Source organism: Manis pentadactyla, chromosome 13 (assembly GCF_030020395.1).
Source record: "Manis pentadactyla isolate mManPen7 chromosome 13, mManPen7.hap1, whole genome shotgun sequence".
Taxonomy (NCBI): domain Eukaryota; kingdom Metazoa; phylum Chordata; class Mammalia; order Pholidota; family Manidae; genus Manis; species Manis pentadactyla.
The window spans coordinates 90731276-90751180 of record NC_080031.1 but is presented as its reverse complement, the minus strand read 5'-3'; the positions used below and the strand labels follow the sequence as shown (position 1 = coordinate 90751180).

General features: G+C 40.5%; 1 protein-coding gene across 1 annotated transcript in view; it reads left to right on the top strand.

Moving 5' to 3' along the window:
• Nucleotides 1-19905, top strand: part of LOC118935866 (heat shock 70 kDa protein 4-like) — an 88695-nt gene that overhangs the window by 22211 nt on the left and 46579 nt on the right. The window lies entirely within an intron of this gene.

Here is a 19905-nt window from a genome sequence, read left to right as displayed (position 1 = left end):
CTTCTTGCTTGCTGGCCATGAGGAAGCTGTTAGAGCATATTTCCAGTGACCAGTGATGAAAGGCTGGGAGCCATCCAGTTCTTTAGGGATGTAAAACTCAGTGAAACAAAGTATTGGAGTCACTGGGGTCAGGGACTACTGATTCTTATGTCACCTCCCCTTTAGAGCACAGCCTCTTGAGTTCTGTCCTTCCTGAGCTCTGCTCCAGTGACCGGATGGTGGATGGCTTCAGCCACCCAGGTACGGCTCAAAGCATGCGCTGTGGATGAACCCTTGAAGTGGGGCTCATCTTTACAGACATCTTTTTTTTTTTAAGTTAAAAGCAACAAATCTGTTCTTGTTTAAGTGGCAGATGGATCATTCCTTGGCTTTAGGCAAACTTATCAGAGGGAAGTGAACCCATATGGTCTGGAAGGGAAAAAAATAGGGCAACTATCAAGATCTGGATCTAACTGCTTAACAGCCAGCCACGAATAACGAATAACGGGCAAGGTCAGGATGTCTTACTCCCCTGTGATAAGCACTTTACCCAGCGAACTCATTCGCTTTTCACAACTCTAGAAGGTAGTCATTACTATGATTTCCACTTTACAAATGAGGCAACTGAAACATAGAAAGTTTAACTTGCTCACAGTCACTCGAGGAGTAAATGGCAGGACTAGGATTGAACCCAAATACTGTACCTTCATAGCTGCAGGCTCATCAACACAGATGGCATTCTATGCCGTAGTAATTTGACCTAGTGTCGTCTAAGCATGAAAAATAATAATTTTTGTTAGAACTAGCCTCTCCTGAAATTCATAGAGCACAGTGTATGTGACAGTCTCTATTTATTTCCTAGTCAATATTTCATACATTGCTGATCAACCTTTTTGTTCTGAAGGCACGAAAAACCCCACAGTTGTATGTATCCAGGAGCTGTGCAACACTAATTTTCCTAAAATAAACATGATTCCCATTTATCCTGTCCCTCTCATTTTTCTTCCTCCCTCTAAATCAAAGCAGTGTTTCATTTAACATATGTAACATCTCGTGTGAGCAAATAAAGCAAATGAAACCAAAGAAAAATGACACAGCACTGAAGCTCGGTATGTAAGTTACATGCCCAAGGTCACCGGCTGCTAGATTGTCAGGTCAGTAGAATATCCAGTGGTCTGGCTTCAAATTTTGCTGAGGACTAAGTAAAACTCAGGACAAGATTTCAGTTCTAAAAACTGAAGGCTGGAAACATTAGCTGGGCAGCAACATCGTGGAGTTAGGACACATATCTCCAGACTCCTGGTCATGAGTTATTCATACTAGGTAAGGAAGACTAAAAATAGGGCAATCTCATCATGCCATTCTTGTTTTTCCTTAGAAATTGTTATGGTTTCCTCTTTGTACCACTGACCTCTCCTAAGATTCCCCACCATGAGAAAACACAGGGATGCATTGGAAAGCAGCATTGTAGAGCCTGGTTTTGGATCCAGATCACCTGATATTCTAATGACTCCATCATCTAGAAGCCTGTGAGGCTGTGCTTATAATGTATGCATCAAGCTTCAGTTTCTTGGGACTCCATTTTGGACGTAATCAGACTGACCATCTAGAAACTGGGGAATGTTGGAGATAATGTCAGTGCCTGACACAGTAGGTGACAAAAAATTATTACCATCATATATACATATTTCTCTAAAGTAATTGTCTGTTGAGTTCTCTTTTTCTTAATTCCTCAAATCACTTCATGCGAAAGGAAATTCTACAGTACTTAACGCAATTAGAAGGGTGTGCTAACTTCAGGTATGATTGACTACTTCAAATAAACAAGGAAGCATGGAAAATAATATACCATCACCCACGTGTATCTATTAAAAAATAGTGCCGTCCTTTATATCCTAAAACTTCATATAAATGACATCAGATTGTTCATAATATAACTTGGTCTACCCTCCCTAGCACTATGTTTTGACATTTACCCATGTTGATGTATGTAGCTTTATTATTTTACATGCTCTATAGTATTCACTGGAGGAACTGACTATAATGCATTTCTGAATTCTCCTCCTGACAGACATTTAGTTTCCAGTTTCACTATAACAAAGGATATGACAATAGACATCCTCCCTACAGGTGCTTCTTGGAGTACTTGGGGGACAGTGTCCCTAGTATACAAATCCAGAGAAAGGACTGTTGGGTTCACAAGACAGGCCCATTTTCAACAATTACTAACTATGGCCAAATTGTGTCCCAAGTCACTGTAGCACTGTATTGTTGTAGTTTGTGCATTTTTGGCTTGCTTGGTCATTCTTTATTGAGAAAGATTTTACATACAGAAAGATGTACCCATCTGAAGTGTACCATTCAACAGTTTTTAGTGTATTTACAGAATTGTGCAACCATCACATCATTATAGATTCATGTAAGTGTTTTATTAATAAATATGCTAAAGAAATCTGCAACGCTGCTGATGTGTCCTGCCCAGGGTATCCATGGAAATTGCCTAGGATGAGCTACTTTGTAGAAATGTCCTTGTCTTAAACCTGTTGAGTAGGTAGCTGGGATGAACATTCCTAATTAGATTATGAAACTACTTAAATGCAGGTCCCTGTTATCTGCTAAAAAAAAGCATTCCTATTTATCCACCTCAGAGTAAAATGACTCAGAGCTGACTCTTTCGAAGAGAACAAGAAGAGTGCTATACCAAATAAAGGAGTTATTTTTCCTGGAACACTTATAGCTAATGCCAGAAAGGGAGAGGTGTGAATGGGTAGAGATGCTGGAGTAAACAGCGGTGAGCGCCAGTGCACTGGCAGAGGAGAAGAGAAAGCAACCCTCTTCTATTTTTCCCCACAGGTTCACTTGCTGAGCTTTGATCAAATAATTTTCAAGCTCTTGTTAATAAATAATGGCACTACCAAGTCCTATTTACTCCAATTCAAACTTAATGTGTTAAGAGACAATGCAGATTGCCAAATATAATTTAGAATAAAAATGTATATAAGAATATTGTTCTTCTCCAGCTACTAAGTGTCCAAAACCTAATACGATTTTCTACTTGCTGTCTCCTAAGTAGCATCAGGTTCATGGACAAGATCTGTTCTCTTGTATTAGGTTTTTCCTTTTAATCATTGGCTAAAGAGGTCACTTTTCAGATGCCAGGGTTACATTTCATCAAGTGCTTGGCAGCTTTTTGAAATTTCCTCCTTGCCCTTCAGACGTTCCCACAAGTACAGAGGGGACAGTCCTGTTCTGGGTCAGCCCAGACTGGGTAATAAGACAGTGATGAAGGAAGTCACCCACATGGCCCACACTAAACGCCATCTCACCTGAAGAGAACAGCAGCTGTGACAATAGCTTCTCTCAGGCCCTGGGCTAGCCCCACCTCAGTCATGGATCCACAGACCTCACCTGAAGTCAGAAATAGCCTGCCTCCACAGTGACGTGTGACACGTGGTCTCTTTACTGCACAGACGATTCTCTTGAACTGGATCTTCATGCCGAGCTACCCTACATCCTTGGCAATGAGGGTTGCAACGTAGATTTCCCCACAGTGCCTCTGTGAAAGTCACTTTGACCTCTTCTTGCAGGGAGATGGCCAGGCAAGACCTCACCCACATGTGGATGTAGTATTTACTACTTGGAGATGAGGTGACTGGACCGTCAGGCTTTGGAACAATGCTCACAATCAGCAACCAGGCCTGGGGGTGAGCAATGAGCTGAAGCCGAAGAGGGACCCAAGGACGTTATTTCTGTAACCAGTGTGTCTGTCCCGACGCACCCAGGTCTAGGCCCTTCCAGGTGTTGGGTCCATGCTGAGGATCAGTGAATGCTGAGAATCTGCAAAAGAGAAGAACGTGGGGCTGCACTGGAGAATAGTGCTGAGGTGCTGGAAGGGATTAGGTCCAATGAAGGACCTCGAACTCAGGAAACTGGTTGGTCAGGACAGGAGTGAGCAGAGCAACTGGGTGCTGCTCTCAGTGGTCCCGCCACCCCCGGGAGGGGAACAGTCTAACTCAGCTCCATCTGGCCTGTACTCCCAGGGCAGATCATCTGGGAGTTCCAGGGCAGATCATCAGAGGCCCACTGCCCAATTCAAACATGTGCAAAATCAATCTACCTCTTCTGAGTGTCAGGAGCAACGACACACAGCTGAAGGTGGCCCTGCCTGGGCTAGTCCCCCACCTGACTTCCCAGCCAGCACTCCCAGCTTCAGCATTCCTGCTTCTCTAGTTCAGGGCCCGTCTTCCCGAACTCGTTCAGCCAGGGGGCCCGGTGCTCACATCCTCCCTGCCCCCACTCCCTCCACTCCCACACCTACCCCAACAGCTCGCACAGCCCTTGCCTGTCAGGGGCCCCTCTCAGGTTCATGATTACCAGGGCCTGTTTGGGAACAGTCCTGGACGTGGAAACAAGGCCCAGCATCTCTCTCCTTGTTTAAAATTGATCCCCTACAAGCAATAAGGTTCCAAGAATCAGGATGTGGGGAATTATATTTGCCCCTCTCCTCCATCCCACTGTTAGAGCCTAAACGTATATGGAGGCAACAATAGTAGTTCTAGCAGCATGGAGCTAGGAGGGAGGTTCTATTTGAGGGCTTCACATGCATTATCTTACTTAGTCCTCAAGATCACCCTACCAGGGTTATTATTATATATAATATATAAAAGTACATAAAGTTATACATAGCTATATAATTATAAAATAAAGTATGCTTACGTATTATAATTACATAAAATATGTAATATAGATCATATAGTTATATGTTATATAAATTACTTATATATATTTATGGTATCATCTTCATTTTTGGATGAGGACACTGAGACCCAGAAAGGCTACGTAGGGTCTAACTTAAGATCACAATTTATAGAAGATGGGTGGGCCTCAAAACCCAGGCAGTCACTCCACAGCACCGGGGCTTCAGGGGGTGCAGGGCATGTCTCACCCCCAGAGCAAGTGGAGAGAATTTAAAAAAGTGAAACCAACAAGAAGTCAGATGGGTTTTTAGTATCACCGTGTAGAAGCAATTTTCAATAACACAGTGAAGAAATATTTTGCCCCATTTGAGGGCAAATGGCCTCTTAGGAGGCTGGGCTGGTGCTCCCTTGTCTGTAGACAGTGCCCGATGCTGGGGCAGCCATGGCCACTGGACAGGGGCTCTTCTGGAACACTGAGGATGGCAGAGCAAAAAGATGGAAATAACCTTGTTTTTTTTCATGATTGTTATTATTATTGTGGTAAAATCTAAGTAAATGTTACCGTTTTAAACATACCATGATGCAGTGGCAGTAGTCCATTCAACAGTACAAACATCACCACTACCCATTTCCAGAACGTTTTCACCATCCCCAACAAACTCTGTCCCATTAAACATGACTCTCTACTCCTCTCCCCAGGCCCCTGGTCACCTCTGCTCCTCCTGTCTCTGTGAATTTGCCTATCCTCGGTACCTCACATAAATGGAATCAGTTAATATTTGTCCTTTTGTGTATGGCTTTTTTCACTTAGCATAATGTTTTCCAGCTTCATCGACATTGTAGTATGCATCAGAATTTTATTTTCTAAGATGGAACGATATTCCATCGTATATAAAACTGGGACTTGGGGGGATCGGAAGATGGCGGCGTGAGTAGAGCAGTGGAAATCTCCTCCCAAAACCACATATATCTATAAAAATATAACAAAGAAACTCTTCCTAGAATAAAGACCAGTGGACACAGGACAATATCCAGACCACATCCGCACCTCAGAGAACCCAGCGCCTCGCGAAGGGGCTGCCCGAGCCAGGCCACGGCTACAGCAACAGCGGAGATTAACTCCATAGCACCCGGGCAGGAAGCAGAAGCCCTGTCTGCACGCAGCTGCCCAGCACAAGCCACTAGAGGTCGCTGTTCTCCCAGGAGAGGAGGGCCACAAACCAACAAGAAGGGAAGTCCTTCCAGCCGTCACTCGTCCCAGTTCTGCAGTCTATTCCTATCACCATGAAAAGGCAAAGCTACAGGCAGACAAAGATCACAGAGACAACACCAGAGAAGGAGACAGACCTAACCAGTCTTCCTGACAAAGAATTCAAAATAAGAATCATAAACATGCTGACAGAGATGCAGAGAAATACGCAAGAGACATGGGATGAAGTCTGGAGGGAGATCACAGATGCCAGAAAGGAGATTACAGAAATGAAACAAACTCTGGAAGGGTTTATAAGCAGAATGGATAGGATGCAAGAGGCCATTGATGGAATTGAAACCAGAGAACAGGAACGCATAGAAGCTGACATAGAGAGAGATAAAAGGCTCTCCAGGAATGAAACAATGTTAAGAGAACTGTGTGACCAATCCAAAAGGAACAATATCCGTATTATAGGGGTACCAGAAGAAGAAGAGAGAAGAAAAGAGATGGAAAGTATCGTAGAAGAAATAATTGCTGAAAACTTCCCCAAACTGGGGGAGGAAATAATCGAACAGACCACGGGAATATGCCGAACTCCCAACAGAAAGGATCCAAGGAGGACAACACCAAGACACATAATAATTAAAATGGCAAAGATCAAGGACAAGGAAAGAGTTTTAAAGGCAGCTAGAGAGAAAAACGTCACCTATAAAGGGAAACCCATCAGGCTAACATCAGATTTCTCAACAGAAACCCTACAGCCAGAAGAGAATGGCATGATATTTTTAATACAATGAAACAGAAGGGCCTTGAACCAAGGATACTGTATCCAGCACGACTATCATTCAAATATGACGGTGGGATTAAACAATTCCCAGACAAACAAAAGCTGAGGGAATTTGCTTCCCACAAACCACCTCTACAGAACATCTTACAGGGACTGCTCTAGATGGGAGCACTCCTAGAAAGAGCACAGAACAAAACACCCAACATATGAAGAATGGAGGAGGAGGAATAAGAAGGGAGAGAAGAAAAGAATCTCCAGACAGTGTATATAACAGCTCAATAAGCGAGCTAAGTTAGGCAGTAAGATACTAAAGAGGCTAACCTTGAACCTTTGATAAAAACGAATTTAAAGCCTGCAATGGCAATAAGTACATATCTTTCAATAGTCACCCTAAATGTTAATGGGCTGAATGCACCAATCAAAAGACACAGAGTAATAGAATGGATAAAAAAGCAAGACCCATCTATATGCTGCTTACAAGAAACTCACCTCAAACCCAAAGACATGTACAGACTAAAAGTCAAGGGATGGAAAAACGTATTTCAAGCAAAAAACAGCGAGAAGAAAGCAGGGGTTGGAGTACTAATATCAGACAAAATAGACTTCAAAACAAAGAAAGTAACAAGAGATAAAGAAGGACACTACATAATGATAAAAGGCTCAGTCCAACAAGAGGATATAACCATTCTAAATATATATGCACCCAACACAGGAGCACCAGCATATGTGAAACAAATACTAACAGAACTAAAGGGGGAAATAGACTGCAATGCATTCATTCTAGGAGACTTCAACACACTACTCACCCCAAAGGATAGATCCACTGGGCAGAAAATAAGTAAGGACACGGAAGCACTGAACAACACAGTAGAGCAGATGGACCTAATAGACATCTATAGAACTCTACATCCAAAAGCAACAGGATATACATTCTTCTCAAGTGCACATGGAACATTCTCCAGAATAGATCACATACTAGGCCACAAAAAGAGCCTCAGAAAATTCCAAAAGATTGAAATCCTACCAACCAACTTTTCAGACCACAAAGGCATAAAACTAGAAATAAACTGTACAAAGAAAGCAAAGAGGCTCACAAACACATGGAGGCTTAACAACACGCTCCTAAATAATCAGTGGATCAATGACCAAATCAAAATGGAGATCCCACAATATATGGAAACAAATGACAAAAACAACACTAAGCCCCAACTTCTGTGGGACACAGCAAAAACAGTCTTAAGAGGAAAGTATATAGCAATCCAAGCATATTTAAAAAAGGAAGAACAATCCCAAATGAATGGTCTAATGTCACAATTATCGAAATTGGATAAAGAAAAACAAATGAGGCCTAAGGTCAGCAGAAGGAGGGACATAATAAAGATCAGAGAAGAAATAAATACAATTGAGAAGAATAAAACAATAGCAAAAATCAATGAAACCAAGAGCTTGTTCTGCGAGAAAATAAACAAAATAGATAAGCCTCTAACCAGACTTATTAAGGAGAAAAGAGACTCAACACAAATCAACAGTATCAGAAACGAGAAAGGAAAAATCACGACGGACCCCACAGAAATACAAAGACCTATAAGAGAATACTATGAAAACCTATATGCTAACAAGCTGGGAAACCTAGGAGAAATGGACAACTTAATAGAAAGATACAACCTTCCAAGACTGACCAAGAAACAAACAGAAAATCTAAACAGACCAATTATCAGCAATGAAATTGAAGCGGAAATAAAAAAACTACCAAAGAACAAAACCCCCAGGCCAGATGGATTTACCTCGGAATTTTATCAGACATAGAGGGAAGACATAATACCCATTCCCCTCAAAGTTTTCCAAGAAATAGAAGAGGAGGGGATACTCCCAAACTCATTCTATGAAGCTAACATCACCCTAATACCAAAACCAGGCAAAGACACCACCATAAAAGAAAACTACAGACCAATATCCCTGATGAACGTAGACGCAAAAATACTCAACAAAATTTTAGCAAACCGAATTCAAAAATACATCAAAACCATCGTACACCATGACCAAGTGGGATTCATCCCAGGGATGCAAGGATGGCACAACATTCGAAAGTCCATCATTATCATCCATCACATCAACAAAAAGAAAGACAAAAACCACATGATCATCTCCATAGATGCTGAAAAAGCATTTGACAAAGTTCAACATCCATTCATGATAAAAACTCTCAGCAAAATGGGAACAGAGGGAAAGTACCTCAACATAATAAAGGCCATCTATGAAAAACCCACAGCCAACATTATATTGAATAGCGAGAAGCTGAAAGCATTTCCGCTGAGATCGGGAACTAGACAGGGATGCCCACTCTCCCCACTGTTATTTAACATTGTACTAGAGGTCCTAGCCACGGCAATCAGACAAAACAAAAAAATACAAGGAATCCAGATTGGCAAAGAAGAAGTTAAACTGTCACTATTTGCAGATGACATGATACTGTACATAAAAAACCCTAAGGACTCCACCCCAGAACTACTAGAACTGATATCGGAATACAGCAAAGTTGCAGGATACAAAATCAACACACAGAAATCTGTGGCTTTCCTATATACCAACAATGAACCAACAGAAAGAGAAATCAGGAAAACAACTCCATTCACAATTGCATCAAAAAAAATAAAATACCTAGGAATAAACCTAACCAAAGAAGTGAAAGATTTATATTCTGAAAACTACAAGTCACTCTTAAGAGAAATTAAAGGGGACACTAACAGATGGAAACGCATCCCATGCTCGTGGCTAGGAAGAATTAATATCGTCAAAATGGCCATCCTGCCCAAAGCAATATACAGATTTGATGCAATCCCTATGAAACTACCAGCAACATTCTTCAATGAACTGGAACAAATAATTCAAAAATTCATATGGAAACACCAAAGACCCCGAATAGCCAAAGCAATCCTGAGAAAGAAGAATAAAGTAGGGGGGATCTCACTCCCCAACTTCAAGCTCTATTATAAAGCCATAGTAATCAAGACAATTTGGTACTGGCACAAGAGCAGAGCCACAGACCAATGGAACAGACTAGAGAATCCAGACATTAACCCAGACATATATGGTCAATTAATATTTGATAAAGGAGCCATGGACATACAATGGCGAAATGACAGTCTCTTCAACAGGTGGTGCTGGCAAAACTGGACAGCTACATGTAGGAGAATGAAACTGGACCATTGTCTAACCCCATATACAAAAGTAAACTCAAAATGGATCAAAGACCTGAATATAAGCCATGAAACCATTAAACTCTTGGAAGAAAACATAGGCAAAAACCTCTTAGACATAAACATGAGTGACCTCTTCTTGAACATATCTCCCCGGGCAAGGAAAACAACAGCAAAAATGAGTAAGTGGGACTATATTAAGCTGAAAAGCTTCTGTACAGCAAAAGACACGATCAATAGAACAAGAAGGATCCCTACAGTATGGGAGAATATATTTGAAAATGACACATCCGATAAAGACTTGACGTCCAGAATATATAAGGAGCTCTCACGCCTCAACAAACAAAAAACAAATAACCCAATTAGAAAATGGGCAGAGGAACTGAACAGACAGTTCTCCAAAAAAGAAATACAGATGGCCAACAGACACATGAAAAAATGCTCCACATCGCTAATTATCAGAGAAATGCAAATTAAAACTACAATGAGGTATCACCTCACACCAGTAAGGATGGCTGCCATCCAAAAGACAAACAACAACAAATGTTGGCGAGGCTGTGGAGAAAGGGGAACCCTCCTACACTGCTGGTGGGAATGTAAGTTAGTTCAACCATTGTGGAAAGCAGTATGGAGGTACATCAAAATGCTCAAAACAGACTTACCATTTGACCCAGGAATTGCACTCCTAGGAATTTACCCTAAGAACGCAGCAATCAAGTTTGAGAAAGACAGATGCACCCCTATGTTTATTGCAGCACTATTTACAATAGCCAAGAATTGGAAGCAACCTAAATGTCCATCGATAGATGAATGGATAAAGAAGATGTGGTACATATACACAATGGAATACTACTCAGCCATAAGAAAAGGGCAAATCCAATCATTTGCAGCAACATGGATGGAGCTGGAGGGTATTATGCTCAGTGAAATAAGCCAAGCAGAGAAAGAGAAATACCAAATGATTTCACTTATCTGTGGAATATAAGAACAAAGGAAAAACTGAAGGAACAAAACAGCAGCAGAATCATAGAACTCAAGAATGGACTAACAGGTACCAAAGGGAAAGGGACTGGGGAGGATGGGTGGGTAGGGAGGGATAAGGGGGGGGAGAAGTAGGGGGGTATTAAGATTAACATGCATGGGGAGGTAGGAAAAAAGGGAGGGCTGTACAACACAGAGAAGGCAAGTAGTGATTCTACAACATTTTGCTATGCTGATGGACAGTGACTGTAAAGGGGTTTATAGGGGAGACCTGGTATAGGGGAGAGCCTAGTAAACATAATATTCGTCATGTAAGTGTAGATTAGTGATAGCAAAAAAAAAAAAAAAAAGTGTGTGTAACCTCCTGTGTGGTAACCTCCAACGAGTTCTACACAAGGGTATAAAGGGCATATAAAAGTGTAGGCAAAGGGTCTGTTTGTGTTTATACAGAGGATCAAAGCCTAATTGGGCTACCCCGAAAATGAACTAAGATACGATATGAAAAAGAACTTCCAACATCTGCACTCTCTGGAAGACTCATGCCAGAAGATGATCATCAAAAAACCCCAACAAAGATCCACGCACTGCTACAGCTGTAGATGCACTCATCCCACCAGTTCCTGGACTTGCCATGGGAATGAGGAAGGAGATATCTAAGCTGGCCTGTGCATACAGTAAAACAACAAAATTGGACTGGATCTATACTGTTGGAACTCAACCAAGAATTTGGAGAAGTGCAAATTGTAGCGCTCCAAAGTCTTACAACTAAAAACTATTTACTGTTAAAAGAACATATGGCATGTGAACAGTCCCCAGGAATGGGTTGTTTTAATTTGTCTGATTTCTCTCAGACTGTTCAAGTTCAGTTGGACAATATCCACCATATCATAGATAAGTTTTCACAAATGCCTAAGGTGCCTAACTGGTTTTCTTGGTTTCACTGCAGATGGCTGGTAATTACAGATATGCTTTGGTTATGTAACTATACTCCTATTATGTTAATGTGTGTGTGCAATTTAAGTAGTAGCTTAAAACCTATACATGCTGAAGTTACTCTACAAGAAGATATATCAAAGAAATAATCAATCTTCCCATGTTTTCTTCTGCCTGCTACTTCTATAGCTTTTCTTCTTCCTTCCTAATTACAACCCTTAAATAGAATTCGTGCCTCATATCAAATTTACCGAGTATCATAATTCTTCCAAGTGGTAAAGATACCTCAAGACAAATGCTGGGCATAGAAGCCACAGGGCATAAATATGCAAAGAAGTAAAAAGCTAACTTTTTCAAACAATAAGGCTTCTCTCTCACTTACCAACTTCACATTTCCCTGTATGGCCCCGGAAGATGACTGGTTAGCCAGAGACGGGTAAGATTCCTCAAGGGAGGAACAACCTAAGACAGGCACAGTCGCAGGGGGGCCATCAGGTGAGAAATTGGGGATCAACAGAGGTGAGGCTTAGAACCTCACCTCCCCATTCTGAGAGAAATCTTCTGCATACGTGGATGTTTTATTGCCCTGGTCTAGCTTGGATTAACACATAGTCTACAGGCACACACCTGATCATCTACATGAGCTCTCTTACAACACTAAACTATGTTTTCTACCTTTATCTTGTATCTACCTACCACTTCAGCATTTTATTAAAAATAATAATAATAAAGAGAGAAATGTGGTATCCACATATAAATCAAGTATAAAAACCAAATGAGTATTCATATTTGAACTGACTGTTTATAGTTCATAATGCATGAGCAAAACCGAAAGTTTCTGTGATGACTGCCCTTGTACTGTTCACTATGTAACTTATTCATTATGTAAGAATTTGTTCTACATGTAAAAACTTGTTTGTTATGCCTCAGAATATTGGAGACTGACAAAAATTAGGCTTGGGGTGGAATAATGATTGTGCATTGAGCATTGACTCCCCTATACAGAATTTTATTGTCGTTAACAACCATTTGATCAATAAATATGAGAGATGCCCTCACAAAAAAAAAAAAAAAAAAAAAAAAAACCTCTTAGACATAAACATGAGTGACCTCTTCTTGAACATATCTCCCCAGGCAAGGAAAACAACAGCAAAAATGAATAAGTGGGACTATATTAAGCTGAAAAGCTTCTGTACAGCAAAAGACACCATCAATAGAACAAAAAGGAACCCTACAGTATGGGAGAATATATTTGAAAATGACACATCCGATAAAGGCTTGACGTCCAGAATATATAAAGAGCTCACACACCTCAACAAACAAAAAACAAATAACCAAATTAAAAAATGGGCAAAGGAACTGAACAGACGGTTCTCCAAAAAAGAAATACAGATGGCCAACAGACACATGAGAAGATGCTCCACATCGCTATTATCAGAGAAATGCAAATTAAAACTACAATGAGGTATCACCTCACACCAGTAAGGATGGCTGCCATCCAAAAGACAGAGAACAACAAATGTTGGCGAGGCTGTGGAGAAAGGGGAACCCTCCTACACTGCTGGTGGGAAAGTAAACTTGTTCAACCATTGTGGAAAGCAGTATGGAGGTACATCAAAATGCTCAAAACAGACATACCATTTGACCCAGGAATTGCACTCCTAGGAATTTACCCTAAGATTGCAGCAATCAAGTATGAGAAAGATCAGTGCACCCCTATGTTTATCGCAGCACTATTTACAATAGCCAAGAATTGGAAGCAACCTAAATGTCCATCGATAGATGAATGGATAAAGAAGATGTGGTACATATACACAATGGAATACTACTCAGCCATAAGAAAAGGGCAAATCCAACCATTTGCAGCAACATGGATGGAGCTGGAGGGTATTATGCTCAGTGAAACAAGCCAAGCGGAGAAAGAGAAATACCAAATGATTTCACTCATCTGTGGAATATAAGAACAAAGGAAAAACTGAAGGAACAAAACAGCAACAGAATCACAGAACTCAAGAATGGACTAACAGGTACCAAAGGGAAAGGGACTGGGGAGGATGGGTGGGTAGGGAGGGATAAGGGGGGGCAGAAAAAGGGGGGTATTAAGATTAGCATCCATAGCGGGGTGGGAGAAAGGGAGGGCTGTACAACACAGAGAAGACAAGTAGTGATTCTACAACAGTTTGCTACGCTGATGGACAGTGACTGGAAAGGAGTATATAGGGGGGACCTGGTATAGGGGAGAGCCTAGTAAACAAAGTATTCATCATGTAAGTGTAGATTAATGATTAAAAAAAAAAAAGCAGTTCCTATGTGGTGACCTCCAATGAGTTCTACACAATGATATAAAGGGCATATAAAAGTGTAGGCAAAGGGTCTGTTTGTGTTTATACAGAGGATCAAAGCCTAATTGGGCTACCCCGAAAATGAACTAAGATACGATATGAAAAAGAACTTCCAACATCAGCACTCTCGGGAAGACTCATGACAGAAGATGATCAGCAAAAAAAAAACTCCAACAAAGATCCACGCACTGCCACACGTGTAGACGCACTCATCCCACCAGTTCCTGGACTTGCGATGGGAATGAGGAAGGAGATATCTAAGCTGGCCTGTGCATACAGTAAAACAACAAATTTGACTGGATCTATACTGTTGGAACTCAACCAAGAATTAGGAGAAGTGCAAATTGTAGCGCTCCAAAATCTTACAACTACAGACTATTTACTGTTAAAAGAACATAAGGGATGTGAACATTCTCCAGGAATGGGTTGTTTTAATTTGTCTGATTTCTCTCAGACTGTTGAAGTTCAGTTGGACAATATCCACCATATCATAGATAAGTTTTCACAAATGCCTAAGGTGCCTAACTGGTTTTCTTGGTTTCACTGGAGATGGCTGGTAATTACAGGTATGCATCGGTTATGTAACTGTACTCCTATTATGTTAATGTGTGTGCGCAATTTAAGTAGTAGCTTAAAACCTATACATGCTGAAGTTACTCTACAGGAAGATATGTCAAAGAAATAATCAATCTTCCCGTGTTTTGTTCTGCCTGCTACTTCTATTGCTTTTCTTCTTCCTACCTAATCACAACCTTTAAATAGAACTCGTGCCACATGTCGAATTTACCAAGTATCATAATTCTTCCAAGTGGTAACGATACCTCAAGACAAATGCTGGGCATAGAAGCCACAGGGCATAAATCTGCAAAGAAGTAAAAAGCTAACCTTTTCAAACAATAAGGCTTCTCTCTCACTTACCAACTTCACATTTCCCTGTATGGCCCCGGAAGATGACTGGTTAGCCAGAGACGGGTAAGATTCCTCAAGGGAGGAACAACTTAAGACAGGCACAGTCGCAGGGGGCCACCTGGTGAGAAAATGGGGAGCAGCAGAGGTGAGGCTTAGAACCTCCCCCCTCATGTTCTGAGAGAAATCTTCTGCATATATGGATGTTTATTGCCCTCGTCTAGCTCGGATTAATACATAGTCTACAGGCACACACCTGATCATCTACATTTGCTCTCTTACAACACTAAACTCTGTTTTCTACCTTTATCTCGTATCTACCTACCACTTCAGCATTTTATTAAATATAATAATAATAGAGAAATGTGGTATCCACATATAAATCAAGTTTAAAAATCAAATGAATATTCATATTTGAACTGTTTATAGTTCATAATGCATGAACAAAACCGAAAACTTCTGTAATGACTGCCCTTGCACTGTTCACCATGTAACTTATTCACTATGTAAGAATTTGTACTCCATGTAAGAATTTGTTCGTTATGCATCAGAAGATTGGAGACTGACGAAAATTAGGCTTGGGGTGGATTAATGATTGTGCATTGAGTATTGACCCCCCTATACAGAAATTTATTGTTGTTAACAACTATTTGATCAATAAATATGAGAGATGCCCTCACACACACACACACACACACACACAAAATATATATATATATAAACACACTTCCAATTGCAAAATAAATAAGTAACTGGGATGTAATGTATAGCATAAGGAATATAGTTAAAATATTGTAACAACTTGGTATGGTGATAGCTGGTACCTAGAATTATCATGTATATAAATGTTGAATCACTGTGTTGTACACCTGACACTAATGTAATGTAATACTGTTGTCAACTACCCTTCAATAAAAATTTAAAAAATACCCATTCTCCTTAGAGTTTTCCAAAAAATAGAGGAGGAGGGGATACTCCCAAACTCATTCTATGAAGCTAACATCACCCTAATACCAAAACCAGGCAAAGACACCACCAAAAAAGAAAACTACAGACCAATATCCCTGATGAACGTAGATGCAAAAATACTCAACAAAATATTAGCAAACCGAATTCAAAAATACATCAAAAGAATCGTACACCATGACCAAGTGGGATTCATCCCAGGGATGCAAGGATGGTACAACATTCGAAAGTCCATCAACATCATCCACCACATCAACAAAAAGAAAGACAAAAACCACATGATCATCTCCATAGACACTGAAAAAGCATTTGACAAAGTTCAACATCCATTCATGATAAAAACTCTCAGCAAAATGGGAATAGAGGGCAAGTACCTCAACATAATAAAGGCCATCTATGATAAACCCACAGCCAACATTATATTGAACAGCGAGAAGCTGAAAGCATTTCCTCCGAGATCAGGAACTAGACAGGGATGCCCACTCTCTCCACTGTTATTTAACATAGTACTGGAGGTCCTAGCCACGGCAATCAGACAAAACAAAGAAATACAAGGAATCCAGATTGGTAAAGAAGAAGTTAAACTGTCACTATTAGCAGATGACATGATACTGTACATAAAAAACCCTAAGGACTCCACCCCAAAACTACTAGAACTGATAGCGGAATACAGCAAAGTTGCAGGATACAAAATCAACACACAGAAATCTGTGGCTTTCCTATACACTAACAATGAACCAACAGAAAGAGAAATCAGGAAAACAACTCTATTCACAATTGCGTCAAAAAAATAAAACACCTAGGAATAAACCTAACCAAGGAAGTGAAAGACTTATACTCTGAAAACTACAAGTCACTCTTAAAAGAAATTAAAGGGGACACTAACAGATGGAAACTCATCCCATGCTCGTGGCTAGGAAGAATTAATATCGTCAAAATGGCCATCCTGCCCAAAGCAATACACAGATTTGATGCAATCCCTATGAAACTACCAGCAACATTCTTCAATGAACTGGAACAAATAATTCAAAAATTCATATGGAAACACCAAAGACCCCGAATAGCCAAAGCAATCCTGAGAAAGAAGAATAAAGTAGGGGGGATCTCACTCCCCAACTTCAAGCTCTATTATAAAGCCATAGTAATCAAGACAATTTGGTACTGGCACAAGAACAGAGCTACAGACCAATGGAAAAGACTAGACAATCCAGACATTAACCCAGACATATATGGTCAAATAATATTTGATAAAGGAGCCATGGACATACAATGGAGAAATGACAGTCTCTTCAACAGATGGTGCTGGCAAAACTGGACAGCTACATGTAGGAGAATGAAACTGGACCATTGTCTAACCCCATATACAAAAGTAAACTCAAAATGGATCAAAGACCTGAATGTAAGTCATGAAACCATTAAACTCTTGGAAGAAAACATAGGCAAAAACCTCTTAGACATAAACATTAGTGACTTCTTCTTGAACATATCTCCCCGGACAAGGAAAACAACAGCAAAAATGAATAAGTGGGACTATATTAAGCTGAAAAGCTTCTGTACAGCAAAAGACACGATCAATAGAACAAGAAGGATCCCTACAGTATGGGAGAATATATTTGAAAATGACACATCCGATAAAGGCTTGACATCCAGAATATATAAAGAGCTCACACACCTCAACAAACAAAAAACAAATAACCAAATTAAAAAATGGGCAAAGGAACTGAACAGACGGTTCTCCAAAAAAGAAATACAGATGGCCAACAGACACATGAAAAGATGCTCCACATCGCTATTATCAGAGAAATGCAAATTAAAACTACAATGAGGTATCACCTCACACCAGTAAGGATGGCTGCCATCCAAAAGACAGAGAACAACAAATGCTGGCAAGGCTGTGGAGAAAGGGGAACCCTCCTACACTGCTGGTGGGAAAGTAAACTTGTTCAACCATTGTGGAAAGCAGTATGGAGGTACATCAAAATGCTCAAAACAGACTTACCATTTGACCCAGGAATTGCACTCCTAGGAATTTACCCTAAGAATGCAGCAATCAAGTATGAGAAACATCAGTGCACCCCTATGTGTATCGCAGCACTATTTACTATAGCCAAGAATTGGAAGCAACCTAAATGTCCATCAATAGATGAATGGATAAAGAAGATGTGGTACATATACACAATGGAATACTACTCAGCCATAAGAAAAGGGCAAATCCAACCATTTGCAGCAACATGGATGGAGCTGGAGGGTATTATGCTCAGTGAAACAAGCCAAGCGGAGAAAGAGAAATACCAAATGATTTCACTCATCTGTGGAATATAAGAACAAAGGAAAAACTGAAGGAACAAAACAGCAGCAGAATCACAGAACTCAAGAATGGACTAACAGGTACCAAAGGGAAAGGGACTGGGGAGGATGGGTGGGTAGGGAGGGATAAGTTGGGGGAGAAGTAGGGGGGTATTAAGATGAGCATGCATGGGGGGGTAGGAAAAAAGGGAGGGCTGTACAACACAGAGAAGGCAAGAAGTGATTCTACAACATTTTGCTATGCTGATGGACAGTGACTGTAAAGGGGTTTATAGGGGGGACCTGGTATAGGCGAGAGCCTAATAAAGATAATATTTGCCATGTAAGTGTAGATTAGTGATACCAAAAAAAAAAAAAGGCAGTTCCTGTGTGGTAACCTCCAATGAGTACTACACAAGGGTATAAAGGGCATATAAAAGTGTAGGCAAAGGGTCTGTTTGTGTTTATACAGAGGATCAAAGCCTAACTGGGCTACCCCGAAAATGAACTAAGATACGATATGAAAAAGAACTTCCAACATCAGCACTCTCTGGAGGACTCATGCCAGAAGATGATCATCAAAAAACCCCAACAAAGATCCACGCAGTGCTACAGTTGTAGATGCACTCACCCCACCAGTTCCTGGACTTGCGATGGGAATGAAGAAGGAGATATCTAAGCTGGCCTGTGCATACAGTAAAACAAATTTGACTGGATCTATACTGTTGGAACTCAATCAAGAATTAGGAGAAGTGCAAATTGTAGCGCTCCAAACTCTTACAACTACAGACTATTTACTGTTAAAAGAACATAAGGGATGTGAACATTCCCCAGGAATGGGTTGTTTTAATTTGTCTGATTTCTCTCAGACTGTTCAAATTCAGCTGGACAATATCCACCATATCATAGATAAGTTTTCACAAATGCCTAAGGTGCCTAACTGGTTTTCTTGGTTTCACTGGAGATGGCTGATAATTACAGGTATGCTTTGGTTATGTAACTATACTCCTATTATGTTAATGTGTGTGCGCAATTTAATTAGTAGTTTAAAACCTATACATGCTGAAGTTACTCTACAAGAAGATATGTCAAAGAAATAATCAATCTTCCCATGTTTTCTTCCGCCTGCTACTTCTATAGCTTTTCTTCTTCCTTCCTAATTACAACACTTAAATAGAATTCGTGCCTCATATCAAATTTACCGAGTATCATAATTCTTCCAAGTGGTAAAGATACCTCAAGACAAATGCTGGGCATAGAAGCTACAGGGCATAAATATGCAAAGAAATAAAAAGCTAACCATTTCAAACAATAAGGCTTCTCTCTCACTTACCAACTTTACACTTCCCTGTATGGCCCTGGAAGATGACTGGTTAGCCAGACGGGTAAGATTCCTCAAGGGAGGAACAACCTAAGACAGGCACAGTCGCAGGGGGGTCATCAGTTGAGAAACTGGGGATCAACAGAGGTGAGGCCTAGAACCTCACCCCCTGTTCTGAGAGAAATCTTCTACCTTCGTGGATGTTTTACTGCCCTTGTCTAGCTTGGATTAACACATAGCCTACAGGCACACACCTGATCATCTACATTTGCTCTCTTACAACACTAAACTATGTTTTCTACCTTTATCTTGTATCTA